The sequence below is a fragment of the Protopterus annectens genome, chromosome 11.part0 (assembly GCF_019279795.1).
Source record: "Protopterus annectens isolate FY-2018-M chromosome 11.part0, PAN1.0, whole genome shotgun sequence".
Taxonomy (NCBI): Eukaryota; Metazoa; Chordata; order Ceratodontiformes; family Protopteridae; genus Protopterus; species Protopterus annectens.
In genome coordinates, this window is record NC_056745.1 from 172,004,719 (window position 1) to 172,024,198 (window position 19,480).

The window sequence follows — 19,480 nt, forward strand, 5'->3', positions numbered from 1 at the left end:
TAATAGAGTCTAGCCTTACTATATTGCATATTTTGAAGCTCTCTTAGAATGAAATAGTAAAAGCTAATACTTACAATTTTGTCAGCGCTGCTTATCTAAAGTAATTCCTATGTTATGTTTAAATACATGTGGAAAACAGAATGTTGAGCGATCTCGCCAATGTTTACATATCATCCTTAGGTAGCGTGAAAAACGTGGAGAGCGTCATTACTAGCTCCTATTACGATCAAGCAGGAACTTTTGTGAGCTCATGATTGCAAAGTATTATGGTTTGAACAATAGTGCGCTTCGTAGCATTATTACGGTGTAGTGTTATGACTAAAGAGTTATCTTTGATAAGAATATTCTTGGTACTTACTAATTTGTAAATCGTATAAAAGCCTCGGAACCGGCTTCCAGTGCGCATGAGCAATATCTCTCACGAACACATGATTATGCGAGTAATGATATGAGAATAGAAGGTGCGCATAGAGGAGCTGTTTGTGATGTATGAAACATCACTTATTACAATCAAACGTGGCTTGATGCTTGGTAGTAGGTGTGTAATAACTGGAAAAGACTCCATGGTGCAATTTCTACAAATATATAAAGTGAATGACTGTCAGTATGAATATCCATAAAAATAAATAGACAGAATATTGCTGATGAAATACATGATGTGTCATGAAATCATGACAGGTTTGTGATGCATGGATGCATGTGTTCTAAAATAATGCATTGCCTGCACAAAGAGTGTTGGCTGCATGAGCGGAGAAAAAGGCATAAATAATAAAGGGCACATGGACCTCTGTAAAGGTGTAACCAACATGCGTTACTATGTGGTGCAACTACAAGGAATGAATCAGGATGATATCATATATATACATGCTGGGATACCATGTGCAAAACCTTCAGCAAATGGTAAGGATAATAGTCTAGGGTGTCTAAACAGGTCTTCTTTTAGGGTGTACTAGACACAATTTCATATCTAAGAGGCCTTGTATAAAACATGAAGAACCTGTGATGTTTAAAGAGGTCTCCTTTTCAGATGTGGTTTGATAGATATTGTGTCATTGAGACCCCTTCCCCTGTGTGCACCCATCCTCAAGATCCAAAGAAGTTCAACTTCTTCCGTGTAAGTGACAATATCTCCTAACCTATTTGAAGGTGTCACTACTTGCAGGACCTGAAATAAAAAACTATGCTCGTGTCCTTCTTCCAGCATGTGCTTGGCCAATGCACTACTTCTGTCCTCTCTACTCACACAATAGAAATGGTCCCTAATCCGTTCTCGCAGAGAACGGTTAGATTTCCCCACATAATATTTGAAACAAACTGTACAGTGGGCAACATATATCACATTGCGGCTCAGGCAGTTGGCATTCACTCTGATCTCCCAGAGCCTTCCACTGTCCGGGTGCTTGAAATAATGTGACTCATCAATATGACAGCATTGTGTGCATTTACCACACTTGGCTGTCCTGCCATAGTCCACAGATACCACAGATGAGTGTGATCGGTGGCATAGAAGTTGTTTCAAGTTTGTCATGTTACTATATGTATACGTTGGATAGGGACCAACCATTTCTTTGATTCGAGGGTCACAGGTCAGTACATTCCAGTTCTGAGATATTGCATTCTGTAAGATATCCGTGTTGTTACTGTATGGTATTATAAAACGTTCGAATCCAGAGGTCGGAGCTTTTCTTCTCACCTCAGGGGTGGAGTCAGAGAAGAAAGGTTGTGCTCTGTGATTTCTCAATTCATCCATTTCAGAATATACCTCCTGAATCTCATTATGTTTATATCCACGTCCTACTAATCCCTTTTGTAGTCTTAATAGCTCCTCATGATAAAGTGTGTCAGTACTCGATAGTCTTGAAAGCCGCATAGCCTGCCCCTTTATAACATTTTTGAAGATTTTAGGATTATGCATACTTTGTCGATGTACAAATGATGCTTGATAACATGCTTTCCTATGGACACTCGTTCCTATCAGTCCATTCTCCTTATACACCTTTACATCAAGGAAATCAACTGTGTGTTTTGAATGGTTCATCGTGAATTTGATGAAATTAGTTGCAGTGTCCAATTTCTGTTTGAAATCCATCAGTGCTTCTGTTGAGCCATCCCAGAGCAGAAACAAATCATCTACAAAACGCTTAAAGAACAGGATATGTTCATTACCTATGAGGTATTTCAATTCAAATTCTGCCATGACAAGGTTGGCGTAGCTATTTGCACAACTGGTGCCCATAGCTACGCCAGTCCTCTGTCTGTAGCAGATGTCATTGTACAAGAAGATGTTATTCTCAAGTACCAATTCAACGAGAAAGCATAAAAAGTCTATTCTTTCTGTGGTTAGTACCCCTCCTCTCTGAAGAAAAGATTTTAGTAGAGTCAGGCCTTGATCATTGGGTATACAAGTAAAAAGTGAGATAACATCTAAGGTCACAAAGGTGATGTTATCTGTTATTACTGTATGACCCATTTTCCCATACAGACATCTCAGAAAATCTTCAGTGTCACGCAATACCCATTCATGTTTTGATAAATGTTCTTTGAGTTGAGTATCCAGGTAGATCGAAACCGGCTCTGTGAGCCATCCGGCTCCAGACACTATGGGTCTAAGTTCTGGTAACAGAGGATTTTTGTGAATTTTTGGTAGACCACTGATGGTAGGTATTAGTGGTAACTCTACATTGAAATAACCAAACTCCTGCTCTGTAATCAGTCCCATTTGTTTACATTCTTGTAATGCATTGCTTACCCGAATCTGTATATCATACAACTGTTCCATAGATATGACTTCATACGAATCATTGGTTAGAAGTTGAGTCATTTTATCTGTGTAGTATACTGTGTCCAACACCACAACGGGACCTCCTTTGTCTGCTGGTCTTATAATTATATCTTGATTTTGACGTAGTTTACCAACTGCTTCATTTTCGTCTTTAGTTAGATTCTTCATCCTTTTATTGTCAGAATATTCCATTGTTTGATATAGTTGTGTTTCAACTGCTTTGATAAAGACATCAAGATTGGAGTGCAGGTGTGGTGTATAAGTACTCTTTCTCTTGAAAGTTCTACATCGTCGTGTGTCCAGTTGCGATTCCTCTTGTTCATATAACAACTTAAGATTCACATTACGGGCAAACATCCTCACAGATAAGAGTGCTTGGCTGATGTCCATATTTGTTGTAGGTATAAAGGAGAGGCCCTTCTCCAACACTGCTATCTCTGAATCAGACAATTTGTGCCTTGAGATGTTATGTACTAAAGTTGGACAATTCAGTACTTTGTTAGTTCCCACTATATTCAATACAGCATCTATGCACTGGGGTTCCAATATCTCTATATTCTGTCTATTTATTTTTATGGATATTCATACTCATAGTCATTTACTTTATATATTTGTAGAATTTGCACCATGGAGCCTTTTCCAGTTATTATACACTTACTAGCAAGCATCAAGTCACGTTTGATTATAACAAGTGATGTTTCATACATCACAAACAGCTCCTCTATGCGCACCTTCTATTCCCACATTATTACTTGCATAACCATGTGTTTGCAAGAGACATTGCTCATGCGCACTGGAAGCCGGTTACGAGGCTTCTATACGATTTACAAACCAGCAAGTACCAAGAACATTTTTATTAATGATAACTCTTTAGTCATAACACTACATCGTATTATGCTATGAAGCGCACTATTATTTAAACCATAATAATATGCAATCATGCGCTCACAAAGGGTCTTGCTTGATCGTATTGGGAGCTAGTAATGACGTTCTCCACGTTTCTTACGCTACTCAAGGATGATATGTAAACATTGGCGAGATCGCTCAACATTCTGTGTGCCATATGCACTTAAACACAACATAGGAATTATTTTAGATAAGCAACGTTGACAAAATTGTAAGTATTAGCTTTCATTATTTCATTTCAAGAGAGTTTCAAAAGATGCAATATAATAAGGCTAGACTCTATCAAGCATTCTAGTTCAGTTTTTTCAAACTGTTCACGGAGGATAATGTCGGATCAATTAATGGCTTCTTAAAATTAGATTTTTTATGGATTTTTATAGTACTTTTTAGTAATTTTAAAATAGCTTACTTTAGGATTCATTTATAAAGTTTTTAGATACGAATGTGGTTGTAGAATGTTAACTATGTTTACGATGCCAGTATAACGTGTCTCAGTATGAAATTACGCGATGTGAAGCTGATTGGCTGTAAGCGTTTCAGTGAGCATATTTAAATTTGTACTTGTCTTTGTCAATTTGTCTGAAGAAGCGGGTGTATTCGCCCGTGAAAGCGCTCACTTTTTTATCTGTTTAATAAATAATTTTGCTTTTAAGAAGTCGTTGTTGACTACGGTGTTTGGAGATTTGGATTACCATCTGGTGCTACATACAGCTTGAAATTACCTTTGCTTGTTTCGACATAGTTTGGTGACTATTGGTGACTATAGACAGATTATTGAACACTTATATTGCTGTTTGGCACTACATTGTGTTTGGCTACTGCATTCATTCACTCCTTCCATTGGGGCCTTGTTTGTTTTTCTATATATATATATATATATACACACACACACACACACACACACATACATATACACATATATATATATATTACCTACCTGAGCCTTTCAGGTTTTATCTTTAGCCTGCTAAGCTAATGCCACACAATAGAAAATTTGTAAGGCGATTAAGATAGGAGGGGGAAAAGATTAACTATGTACTCCATCTTTCAAATGAAGCAATTTCACAGATTATCTATAGCAAGCAGTCAGCAGCTATGAGAGAAACTCATAATGACACTGTAATGTAAGTAGGCCAGTACAGACAAATTAAATAGGTAGAAAAATATCTTGTAAAACAAGTATTTAAAGCAAGCTTTCTAGTTGGATTCAGACTGGTCACTCATAACATAACATCATCGATGGTGTTTAATATAGCCACTGCCTTTGTGGGCATGGGAAATTCACCTTTGTTTCAGTGGACTGAACACTGAAGCATCCTTTTTACTGAGTTGATATTTATATGCCTCTGGTAGTTGGTACACTGGGTAAAGTTTTAAACTGTATTTCCTGTAGCACATGGTCTGAGTCCCTCAGCTCTCATGTGCTCATTGTATGATGCTGACAAATCACGTAAACAGATGTTTCTCCAGGGTCACCCCTGAAAAGTAATTGTTTGTCCAATCGGGCTACCTGGTTAGAAAATAAGATTATTATTATTATTATTATTATTATTCATTTCTCAAGAACTGTTTTACCACATCACTTACTTTTGTAATAATTGCAGCAAAGAATATCTTTCAGCCATAATATCCATGCTTCTTTTGTTATTATAAAAGAACAAACATTTCAAAGAGAACATCCATCCTATAGGAAATTGCTATGATGACCCATTTAGTTTTGCATAGCACATTATCAAGTCATTTATAGAACATTATGCACTTTAGAAAAATACTTTATAGAATAACAGTTTATATTTGATACTGAATACTAACATGTCTCCTTTGTGATGAGAAACCCCACAAATAGCTGTCAGAAAATGATCTAATGTCTAATTCATTGGACTTTGCGCATAAGCAATGCCTGTTGAATCAAGTGCATTGAACCTGATCTAGGAATATAACAGTAATGTTTAAATGTAAGAGTCAGGATATTATAAACACATTACTTTACTTGATGTCTTCACTTCTAAAAAATATCATTACCTAAGCACTGGTGGCCTTTTAATGATGAAAACCAACCATCTATAAAAAGTCATCAGCAGCGTTGAAACATCATCCTCAAGGCCTGGAAAATTAAAAAGAAAACCTGGAAGGGACCAGCACATTTCAATGAACTATGGACACTTCCAAGCAAGTGACAGTCTGACATAAACCATCTGTCACTGTTAAATGCCTGCTGCTATTGCACTGTATTCCAAAGTGACAGGAACCACATGCAACAGAGGCCAAGCAAATGTTACAAAACAACTTTGGCACTTTTTAATATTTATACCAGAGGGTTTGATACAGTAAATATGGGAAACTGTGTGCTGCAATTTCAAAATGGAAATATTGAGATAAGGCAAAAGTTGTGACACTGCAACAGGCAAAATAAAGATACCCTCATTTCAATAGTGGTTTTCAATACTTTGGCTCAACATTTTCAGCACTGACTTTTATTCATTCACCTTGCAAAAAAGAAGTAACTGTGTGCTTTCTACTCTGAAATAGATTTTGTGTATTGTACATAAAATCATCTTTAGAGCTGATTGACATATTTCTCTAACAGTTAAGAATGATGGCAAAATATTTATTATATACATTTCAGTTAGATGTGCCAAAAATTAAGTGTGTTCCTAGATATAAAGGTCAAACAAGTATATCTTAAATGTTTTTTTGTTGTTGTTTGTTTGTTTTTGTGTTCAGACCATTTTTATGTATTATGTTTTTTTACATTTAAACTAAGAAGAGAATAATTTGGGCAATTTTTCTTGTCCACAAGATCAAGATGGTTGGATGAAATGGCTCTGTGGCAAGTTTCAAATTAAAATACTGACAAATGTCAAAGTTAAATCATTAGATTCACCAAACTAAAACAATATGGACAATTGGACATATTTAAGGCAGTGTGTTTTCAATGTATTTATTTTAGGATTTCTCTTCCTCAAAAACAAAGCAGATAAGAATGTAAATCCTATCCTAAGAGTAAATTCACAAAAAAAAAAAAAAAAGAAGAAAAAATGAACCATTTAGAGGTAACAACACAAAGCCATGTTTAGCCCCATAAAAGGCATAGTAAAAACAGGGTCACAGTGTTAGGTGCTAAACATAATCAAATGTGTTATTAGAAATGGAAAGATCAGCGACTAAACCACAGTGCTAAATAAAAAATTTTTGAAAAATGCAGTGAGGTACCCAAAGCAATGTGTTGAATTGTTTTTTGTCATGGCAGCTGAAAAATCTAAAATGCTGTTTAGCTGTCAGATTTCCATTTCCATGAAATGATTTCTGCACAGAATGCAGGAATAGATTATTTGAATATGCTGGGTCATTATGACTATACTATGGTGTTTGCCTGATTTGCTGAAAGGCCTTCATGAAAAACTGATTTAGGAAACTCCACAGGAATGTGTCACTTTTCTTACAGATTTTTTTTTTTTAATTCTTCTGATAAATAACATTTGGCACTTTAATACTTATCTGCTCACATTGGAACAGTATCATTCAGCTTTGCAGTATAAAACGGAACATAATCCAGTGGTGTTCTGTGGTTGGTAAGTTTAAACCGCATTTCTTTCCCTGACTTGTGGCATTGGAGGGTCCTATGGTAATTGCAACAATTTGTTTTGAACTTTATAACAACTAAGAAAATAGAGCAAAAATGAGAAAAACATACAAAAGATTTTATGTATTGCCTAAAACCAACTAATATATTTTTTCAGCTTTTCAGTCATTGCAGTTCGACAGCTGGTTTGTCTCTGTTGTCTTTATACACCACCATTCTTGTTTTCTATCTGACGTAGTTGTTCAGATGAATAAGATTATGACCTTCTTCCATTAAATATGTACATGAAAGTGTAACAAGTGATCCAAAGATTTCAGAGAATGTCTGTCTTTCATTACAACAGGTCAGGTATGACTTCTTCAGCTGTAACTTCTACAGATATTATTAAGTGTATCTATCAAAAAACACATAAGATCCTCGCTACTGCCCAATGAATTTTCCATGTATTTTGCATCTTCACAGAAGGGTACAGTCTGCTTTAATCCAGTTCTCTACATACTCTACAGTCATCCTCATAAATGAATTAATACCCATAACCACCACATAAGTCAAAGATATCAGATAACTAATGATGAATCAAATTTATTTATTTACTGACATTTGTCTACCAGAAATATCTGACTGGATAATAAATGTACATTTTCAGAGAAGGCCCATGGAGAAAAGCTCCAGAGAGTTAAATAACTTCAAAAACACTAGTACAAATATGATTAAAAAGTATATATACATACATACATACAGTATGATAGTGGAATACATGTGATAAAATAAAGTATGAGGAGACACCAGTGATATAAAAATAAAAAGTAAAAAAAAAATATTAAATATGACAATAAATATATACAAAAGTGCTAGACCTATAGTCTACTATGCTAGTAAATAAAAATAAAAAGATATGAGTCCACCCTAAGAGTGGAGAGAGGGCAAGTGTTGAAGGATATGATGGCGGGTTAGGTTAATAAGAATGTAAAGTATTAACAAATACATTTAAAATGATAAATGTACTTCCACATATGTAGTTCCACATATTACAAAACACCTCTTTGTAGTATAGAACTGAGTGAAATTCAGATTTCAACATTACCAACCTAATTATTTTGCAGAAGACAAAGCCATCATCCCATGAGGTAATCCTTTATTTAAACAAGGTCCAGGACAATTTTACTGCCACAGTTTTTTGTTTCTTCTTTAGCATTCTATTGTTTGTTTTTTCAAATACTTGGGTATATTAGCTACAACATCTAACCTTATGACAGGATCATTAATGCCAAGTCTGTATGTTTTTCTGAGATGTCTAAATGATTATTTGTATCAGCACTATCATGACAGTTTCCTGGTCCATACACCTTTGTATGAGCACTATTGGGACAGTTTGCTGGTCCATACACCTTTGTATGAGCACTATCAGGATGATCTCTTGGTTCATACACCTTTGTATGAGCACTATCAGGATGATGTCCTGATCCATACACCTTTGTATGAGCACTACCAGGGTGGTGTCCTGGTCCATACACCTTTGTATGATCGCTATCAGGACAGTTTGCTGGTCCATACACCTTTGTATGAGCACTATCAGGATGATCTCCTAGTCCATACATCTTTGTAAGAGCACTACCAGGATGATGTCCTGGTCCATACACCTTTGTATGAGCACTATCAGGATGATGTCCTGGTCCATACACTTTTGTATCAGCACTATCAGGACAATTTGCTGGTCCATACATTTTGGATCAGCACTATCAGGACAATGTCTGGTCCATACACCTTATACTTACATTATCTCAGAAGCCTTGTCCACTGCTATACCCCTTGGTGTTTTTTTTTTTTTTTTTTTTTTTTGAGGAACAGCTCTCAATTCATTAAACAACAGAATCATTAGTTTTCCAGTCTCTCTGTCTGTCTCTTTGTATATATAATATATATCATATATATGGCAAATATAACCCTCTAATGAATGCCTAATGTCACGAAACATCATTTGCAAAATGTCAGAAATCCCCTACTCTGTATGACAGTCAAGAAAGTAGCATCAATACCAAAATCATTTCTGCAGAGGGGCAAACTGTCCTGGACCCCCAAAATGGGAGGCATGCCCTCCATCCTTACTACTTGTATATACCAGTTCCAAGACTGTGCTATCTAGGGGAGAGAAATCACCAGCACAATTTCAATTTTCATTGTAAAAGCCCTGGCATCACACATTAATGATCAATAATCTGGCTGTTGGTCACTAATGTAGCAATAATAAGCCTGGTACTCAGTAAAAATATTACCAAACAAACATTTGTATCTCTTAAATTCCAAAAATGATACTGAATTCCTACATTATGAAATTGTGAACAGTGAATAGTTTTTGTTAACAAGTGTCAGTATATGAAATACAAAAACAAGTGGTTTATCTATACCATGTGAAACAATAAGTCCTATGTCAGAAGAGGATCAACTCTCTGTTAATTGAATAGTGGGTAAACACAAAATAAGATTGCAGCAAAGTTTTCAACTTATAAAACACTCTTTCATTTCTTCCCAGTATCCATAGCACATTTGAATCTAATAAACTGCACAAAGGGTATAATAAATCTGCTACACTTGCTAAGAACCTGCCATAATTATTGATTCCTAAGTAGCCTTTCAGCTCAGCAGTATTTGTAGGAAGTAAAGCTTTCAGTTAGGTTCCACAGAACATCACCTGTGTGCATTGACTACATGTCCCAGGTATTAAACTTCTGTTTATAAATGCTCCTACTTGTATTCTTCAATCTTTCAATACTTTCTTTAAGCTTTGCAAATGTTACTCTGGTGCATGGCAATTTAAATATTATTCTGACATGAAGCAACATGCAGCACTCCATTGCAGCATATTTTTCTAATGTTCTCTGAAATATATCAGTTACAGAGAAAACTTCAAATGTTAATTGACAGTAAATAAACACTCCTTTATAATTATGGCAAGTGCTTCATAGACTAATCATATTCAACTCTTTTGTTGTTTCATGTAGTTCATATTTAATTTGGAAACTTCTGGTCTCCAGTCAACACTATATGTCTTCTTGTTAAGGTGGAGGTTTATATTGCAAACAAGCTACCTTATTAACAGATAAACTCCTGTAAGGTAAACAATTACCTTAGGATTCAGTATATGTACAAAGGAGCAGTACCTTTTAAATATTGCGAAGGATTTTTCGTCTTTCACCAGTTCTGATTTTTATTCCAGCACTCTTGCTTATTTCTCTTTTATGTTTCAGCACACATTGCATAAGCAAATGACCATGGTTAAAAGAAAAAGATTCATATTTAATAGGCAGTTTTTCAAAAGTCTCATTTTCAGAATGTATATCCTTTGTTCTTCCCAGTTTAAATGATATTTACAATAATCTTCCTAGCAAGTGTGGTCTGTTGCCCTCAGTTATTATCATTTATTCCCTATAGCTGAGTTTCGAATCAGCAGCTCGTAGTATGTCTTAAATTTTCCAATTTTAGTCTGTAATATAGTTTCATTTGACTGTAAAACTACATTTCCTACTTCCTTAAAACTCCTTTCACTCTTTATAACTATTTCGCATATTACCTTTAAAGTTCAATGACTTCTCCTCTAATTACATTTCCACCAGGAATGTCTGTACTTTATTTAGTCACACAAGTGCACACTGTACAAAGAAATACATTGTTTTCATCTCAATCTGAGTATTTCCTTTTTCAACATGAACATTATTGTAGCTTTAAGCAGCAAACTTCCCTTCAATGCTTTCAGCACTTGATTTCTTATCAATTATCTTCCTATTATTTCTATAGGTTATCAATATAAGTGCAATGCTATCATGTGCATGACATTTTGTTCTGCTTGATATAGTTAGTGGTGATGTGTTGTTTTCTTAGGCATTCATAATATGCATTATCTCTGCTCACTTCCTTATTCTTGGAAACATGTCCTTTACATTTCTATTGTTCTAGCATGGTTACATGTCATTGTGGGCTGTATTGTGTTCTATCATGGTTAAATGTCATTCTGGGCTATATTATGTTCTATCATGGTTACATGTCATTGTGGGCTGTATTATGCTCTGTCATGTCTGCATGTCCTCCCTGTGGTCGCGTGGCTTTCCTCTGAGTGCTCCTGTTTCCTCCCACATTCTAAAGACATGCAGTAGGTAGATTGGACACTCTAAATTGGCCCTAGGTGTGAGTGTGTGCATGTGGGTGCCTTCTGTGGAAGGTTGGGCGCCGGGCTGGCAACTCGACACCATAAAACTCCACTGCCAATCATGAGCGGACAGATGATCCGCTGTGGCGACCCTTAACCGGGAAAAGCCGAAAGAAGAAGAAGATGGTTACATGTCATTGTGGGCTGTATTATGTTCTATCATGGTTACATGTCATTGTGGGCTGTATTATGTTCTATCATGGTTACATGTCATTGTGGGCTGTATTATGTTCTATCATGGTTACATGTCATTGTGGGCTGTATTATGTTCTAGCATGGTTACACGTCATTGTGGGCTGTATTATGTTTTAGCATGGTTACTTGTCATTGTGGGCTGTATTATGTTCTATCATGGTTACATGTTATTGTGGGCTGTATTATGTTCTAGCATGGTTACTTGTCATTGTGGGCTGTATTATGTTCTATCATGGTTACATGTCATTGTAGGCTGTATTATGTTCTATCATGGTCACATGTCATTGCGGGCTGTATTATGTTCTATCATGGTTACATGTCATTGTGGGCTGTATTATGTTCTAGCATGGTTACTTGTCATTGTGGGCTGTATTATGTTCTATCATGGTTACATGTCATTGTGGGCTGTATTATGTTATATCATGGTTACATGTCATTGTGGGCTGTATTATGTTCTAGCATGGTTACATGTCATTGTGGGCTGTGTTATGTTCTAGCATGGTTACATGTAATTGTGGGCTGTATTATGTTCTATCATGGTTACATGTCATTGTGGGCCGTATTATGTTCTAGCATGGTTACATGTCATTGTGGGCTGTGTTATGTTCTAGCATGGTTACATGTAATTGTGGGCAGTATTATGTTCTACCATGGTTACATATCATTGTGGGCTGGATTAGATATTCCAAGGTCAGTGAGTATCATGACCATTCTTAGCTTGTTAGTGCCCTCCTTCAGACCACAATTCCCACAATTCATTTCCCCAGGAGGAGTATACCTTCGGCAATTAGCTGGAATAAGTAAAATGATCTCCTGACAACTGTTGTCATATGATGGTCAAAAGAGATGGGGCTATCAATCAAAATACCTAGGTCTCTAACTATATTTTCATTTTGTAGAAGGGTTGTCTAGCAAAAATTGTGATATTATACTTCTATAGTTATGATTGAGCCAATTTGTAGTACACCAAGATTTTACCTAGGAGACCTCTTTCTAGAGGGTGACTTAACAACAACCCCAGTTTCAATCATCTGCAAGCTTTCCTAGCAAAAGATTTTGGCTCCCAAAAAGGAGAAGTCCCAGAACTAATTCCCAAGGGCCACCAGTGGTCATTTTCATACTTTCTGATGAAGCACCTGCATCTCACACCGTGTGGGTTCTGTCTTTCAGCCAGCTTGCTATGCACCTTATCATATCCATCCATCCATCCATCCATCCATCCATCCATCCATCCATCCATCCATCCATCCACAACCCCTTTTCTCTATTTTTCATATAGGGTCAGTGTGTCACATCAACTGTAACAAGCATCTAGAGCCAATGTTCACACTGACATGGACTGATTTTTAGAGCAATTTTATATACTGGCAACACAGGTGTTGAAGGCCTTGGCCAGGTCAAGATATGAAATGTGCACTGCATGGTCACCATGTACAACCTTTATAACAATTGTAAAAAAATGTACCAGATTAAACAGACAGGATTTAAACTTCACAAAGCCAAACTGTTGGGAGTCAAGCCTAAAAAGAATCTTGGTAACACAATTTATGAGGTCAGTTATAATATATTCCATGGCTTTGCAGATGAAGCTAGAAAGGCTGATAGGTCTGTAATTACTTGTGTCAGTTGTATGGCTACACTTATGAAGGAGCATTACCACTGCTGTGCATCACTCATTAGGGAAAAAAAGTAGTCAAATGTAAGTTAAACAGTTTGAGTACTGTATTTGCAAGGACATATTTAACACTATTAATTAACCAATCAGGTATATTATCATGTCCCGTGGAGGAAGTGTTTTTTTTTAGCAGTTTCAGTAAAAGACCTTCAAAGATAATTGGGAAGTAAGGGATTCAGATATTTTAGGGCTTTACATAGACATCTTCGGGTAAAGTTGTCACTAAATTTATTCACACAGATACTGGCAATGTCATTTTGGTCAGAATAGGAGGGCCCATTATGAATAAGTTCTGAGCAATGTAGGGATTTTTTTTTTTAGTTTTCCAGTATAGCTAACTAAGGATTTATAATCATCCTTGGTTATCATTCATTGCTATTCTTAATTGTGCAAAGAGATAATGTAACATAGGAAAGTACAGAAGTACTATATCCTATGTACTGTTAACTGTATTTCTGGTTCAGGAATATTTGCTTTCCATTAGTCCAGATTATGAAACCTTAGAACTGTATATGTTTTACTTACACAGCAGTAATATGTAATATTACAATAGTTTACCACTTAAGGTCTGCAGTTTCATTATTATATACTAGAAGGGTCTAAGCAGAGAAGCAGGCCTTCAGTAAAAAAATATTCTTTACTGTCTAAAACAGTCCAAGTGAATAGTGGGATACTTGTCATATACAGAAGAGCATGTCCTGATGGCAATTAAATTTGAAGATTTCGAGAACATCTGTGCAATAACATCTACTGTGTACAAGTTGCTGTCATGACACTTCATGGGATTCAGAAGCTGATTTTGCAGTGCAGTGGGTGCCATTGTGTAAAGAATGGCCACACAGCAGGTGGGGTGATTCAAAGACACAGTGGCCCCAATTGTGGAAACCCAAGAAATTTTTCATGTTGCGTAATATGCATGAAGTGCTTCTGTAGTGCTCCATGTATGGTATACACAGTAGCATCTGCTTGCTGTGATGTTGCAAGCAGTGTGCAGCAGTTTAAAAAGATAAAAAGAGTTCCTTTTTTTTTTTAGCAAGTCCTGTTTAGGACTTCGGGACTAAAGGACTTTTGTGCTATATGTGTAGACTGTAAAAAGTTGCTTACTACAAATGTAGCAAGAAGCTGCTACAGTTTAAAAGGCCAAACAAGATTTTTTTTTTCAGTGAGTCCTATTCAGGCCTTGAAATCTAAAATGTTTCAGTACTCCATTATTGAAATGTAGTACAAGTAAAGTAGTTTGAAAGGAAAGAAGTTTTTTTCATTTTTTTTTCTTCTCCACTAGAGTTGAGGATGGGTACCAGATTGTGGCAATAGTACCAGGTGCTAGAATATTAAGCTACAGTTGTGAACCCAAGCACCTGCCCCGAGGGTTTTTTGCCAGTTCCTTGATGGTATGTTACAGCATGTGGGTGACTGTATGTAGTATCCACATATCACAGGGGAGAGAGGCAACTCAATGTGTGCCTTTTAATGACATGACCCATTTCCCTGAGATAATGGGGAACAGGAAAGAAGGTTTATTAACCATAGGGGGTTCTATTTCATCAACTGCAAAGCAATCTATAATCAGTAGCATAGCTAGGATGAGGCAAAGGTGAAAGCTTCCCTGGGTGCAAAGTGTTAATGGGGTACTATCAGCAGATTCCGATTGCTTTTTCTGTGCATAATGATAAGACATTACATTTGCAGTCAAAACTGAGCACTGTAGTGCTCTATGTGTGGTATAAACTATACCAACTGTTTTTTTCCAGTCTTCACATTATTAGAAGGGCTTTTTTCCTTTGAGCCCAATTTACTATGTTACTAACTAATGTGTCCAAATACATGCACACTTGACAAGTGGTACAGACAGCAAACCATTAAAATATCTATAAAGTAAAAGTCCCTTCAACTATGCATTATCTGTACTATGTAAGTGTATTCATATTTGTTTTTGAAGCATGCATTGCATAAGAGGAAGGAGGATCTATTCGTATAAAGGGCTAAGATCTTGTCTATAAAGTATTCAAGTTTGGTATATATGCTTGTCCTAATATCTAAGCAACTAATATGGGGTTATGATATAAATATTTAATATTTAAATATTTTTGAGAAAATGTGTGAGAGAGATTTAAGGCTGTTAGCACCTCAGCATTATTATAAATATTACAATTTGACAACTGAGGTGAGAAATTTGATGTTTGAATTCTGTAAAAACAAGTTAATTAGGGTGATTAAACCCAACAAACAGGCGGGGTGGTGCTAATGGATAGATTTTTGTACTCACAGTAGAAGTTGGACTATTTGAATAATGGCTAATGTTTTATTTCAGCAACACAGAATGAGATTAATATTGCTTATTTAAAAATTGTTTTATTGTTGGATGATTTATTGTTAAATGGTAAGGTTGATGACGTTTTGTATGATTTTTTTGAAGGTTACTAAGCCTGCTGTTCCTAGAATCTTTAGTATAGCAAACTGATCCACCTTTGCGCCCAATTGTAGTGGCTAGCGGTTCTAAGACCAAACCACTGGCAAAATTTGTTGACCATAAATTGAGGCAATTTTTCATTGACATGTTTTAAAGGATACATGGCATTTTTTAAACTTGTTAAACAAATTCATTATGATAATGATTTAACATTTGTAACTATTGACATTCATGACTTGTTTTTAGTTATCCTGCACAGCACTGGGTTACAGTTGAAGGTTCATGTTTTGTCACAGGGTGACATCAATTTATTGGTTGAATGTATGGATCTATTGCTTTCCAGTAATGATGTCATTTTTGAACATGAATAATTATTGGGGTAGTGATGGGGCAGCTACTGCCCCGTTTTTGCCAACATTATTGGTGGTGGGAAAAGCTGTATGTTTTTGCTTCAGTTTTTTCTGATTATCTGAAATTATAGTTACATTACCTGGATGATATTTTCATATTCTAGTCTGGTAATGTTGAAAGTTTATTGAAATTTGTTGAATATATTAATAACACTACTTCATTTTTAACTTTTTTGTAAATTTTGATGTTAGTGATTTTTTTTTTTTTTTTTTGGATTTTACTATTTATAAAAATAGTGTTAGTAATTGTTTTATGTCCATAATTTATAGAAAGGCTACAAATTCCAACAGGTTGTTACATTGTAATAATTTTCACACACACACACACACACACACACACACACACACACACACACCCAGGCAAAAGAGAAATGTCCTTAAAGGGAAAATCATTAGAGTCATTAGAATAGTTTCTGTTGATACACATTCTGTAGTTGAATTAGATACTTTGGCTGGGATGTTTTTGGAGAGAGCTTATCCATCTATTATGGTTGAGACTATGACGTAGGAGGTATTTGTGGTAGAAATACTGTATTTCAGCCTATTTAAACAAATGTTGAGACTGATAGAGTCATAGAAAATAGTACTAGTAACAACAAAAAATGTTTGATGTGCCTTATAGATCAATGATATGTGAATACAATGGTGCCGCAAAGGCTACAAGATCTATTTTGGAGAGAAAAAATGGAAAAAGTATTAATAACCCATCAAGATGTGAAGAAATATTGGGTGAGAAACCATTGTAAGTTTATAAAAACAAAAATAATTTAAACAAGTATTTTGAAAAGACCATGAATGGTTCTCCTAACTCCATTATTAATGATAAAGGAATGACAAAATGTGTATGCTGCCCACAATACAATTATTTTTGGGAATGAGCTAATTTTATGTTGGCTCACATTCCCAAAGATTTTCTCCTAATGGTAAATTTAATTGTAGTAAAGAAGGGGCGGTGCATTTGGCCCATTGTTTAACTTCTCTGCCTTTTATGAGGACAAAACTGACAAGGCCTTGAAAAAAAGGATATAACAGCATGTTTGTGCTGTTTCTAGGGCTGGTTTGACAAATGCCCTTTATAAGCATTCTACAAATTGGCGTGGCTATTGAAAAGTTTACATTGTTTATTCTAGAAAAGGTTGCCTTTTCTAAAAGAACAGGTAAATGGGTGACTCATCTTGAAGCCCAAGAATGATTTTGGCAATTATATTTGGATGCAACAAACAAACTCGATTTAAATGAGAAAACAGCAATTAATAGTCTATTAGTTCTCAAAAGTATGAAAGCACGAGGGCGTGGCCAAGGATGAACACAGGATAGCAGCAGATTTCTTCAGCTCCACCAATTTCATTACACTCACAGGAATTAATTACTTAAAAAATTAATTTTTGAAGTAATTTTCTTTCTAAATATGTTTGTTTTATATAGTTATTGAACTATATCTAAAAAAGAAAGGAAATTTTAACAATATTCCTGTCAGAAATCACTTTGGAAATTTTCCTGTCAGTTTATCAGTCTGAAATGAGTTCCAGTAAGACAAATTCTCAAGACTCCAGCATCAAGAAAGAACTTCAGTCTCTGATAACTATAATCCAGCAACTTACTGCTAAGATGGATAAAATGGATACTAAAATAGATACCTTCATAGGAAAAACTACAAAACAAATAGACTTGTTACATATAGACCTGCAACAACAGAAGATCCAGATGACAGGCATAGAAGAAGCTGTGAATGACATGGAAAATAGAATCCAAGAAGAGGAAATCAACATTGAGTTTCTGCTGAAACAAAATACACATTTACAAACAAAGCTGGATGACCTGGAAAATAGATCTAGGCGCAATAACATTAGGATTTTTGGACTGCCAGAAAATATTGAAGGTAACAATATTACTTCTTTTTTAACAACATGGCTCCCTAAAACTTTAGACTTACCAGAAGCATTCTCTTTTGGTATCGAAGAGCACATAGATCTATAGCTAATACTAACTCTAACAAAAACTATCCTAGATCAGTTATAGTTAGATTTCTATCATCTTTTGATAAAGAGATGGTTCTTAAATCTGCTTGGGCTAAAGCTCCTGTTAAGATTAATGAGACAACTGTGCATTTTGACAATGACTATTCTTCCTTGGTAATAGCTAAAAGAAAAGTTTTTCTGCCACTAATAAGGGAGCTTAAAAAGCACAGTTTAAAACATACCTTCTGTTTCCTGCCAAGCTTAAAATCTTCCTTCCTGATGGTCCTAAAATTTTTGATGACTTAGACTCTGCTTTACTGTTTATCAAAAAATAAGATTTTGGATAAAATAGAGGAAATGGAATGGGCTAGTCCTTCATTAAAGAGACTGGCAACTGAAACTTCGTGGAAGACTTCAGAGAAGAAGAAGAAGAGACTAAAAAACAAATGATTTGTTCTATGTTTTTTTTTTCTTTTTTTTCTCTCATCATTTTACTTCATTATTAATCTTTTTAGATATAGTTCCTGCATTTCCAGAAAGCCACAAATATTCTGAAAAAGATTTAATCAAAGTTATTCTCTGTGTGCAAAGAAATGTTTTGTTTCATAACCAGTCAAAATATCTGAGGAACTAATAACAAGCTATTATTCAATTTGTTTCTCTTTCTGAAAAAGAGAAGTAAGGTCAGTAATTTGATACTTTTTTTTTTCCTCTTTTTTTTCTCCTTTTCTTCTTTTCTTTGTTTAAACAATGACATTCTATTTAGATTATGTAGTGGGTAAAGGGTGGGTGAGGGCAGGGAGAGAAGAGTAATGAGAATATGATTAATAGAATAATAACATATTTATTCCTTGTAAAAAGTTTATATGTTCTTCAAATGCTATTCCTAATTATACTTTCTTGATTATACTGCTTATGCTTGTTTGTAAATAATCTGTCATGCTTTAACTAATAATAATTAGAACTAAATAATAGTAAATAATATGTTTTATTTTTAACTCTATTAATATAAACAGTAAGTAATATTCCATTGTATATACTTCTTATAGCTTTCTCTTACATTTTTTTTTCTTCCTTACACTCTTTTATTTTCTACTCTCTTTTTCTTTTCTTTATTCTTTCTCTTTATTTTTTTTCATATTAATATATAGAAATGCTTTTGATCATATAGACACAGTAAATAATAAGATTTGCATAAAAATTGAGTTGGGACAAAAATATTGAGTTTTATTACTTATTAATAACTTTGGGCTTAATTTCACTTACATAGAGGCTGTAATAACCTGTAAAATACATCGCGAAGGTTTTGTCATGTTTAGATGCATTTACACTGCTAAATGAATGTTTGTCACTAGTTTTT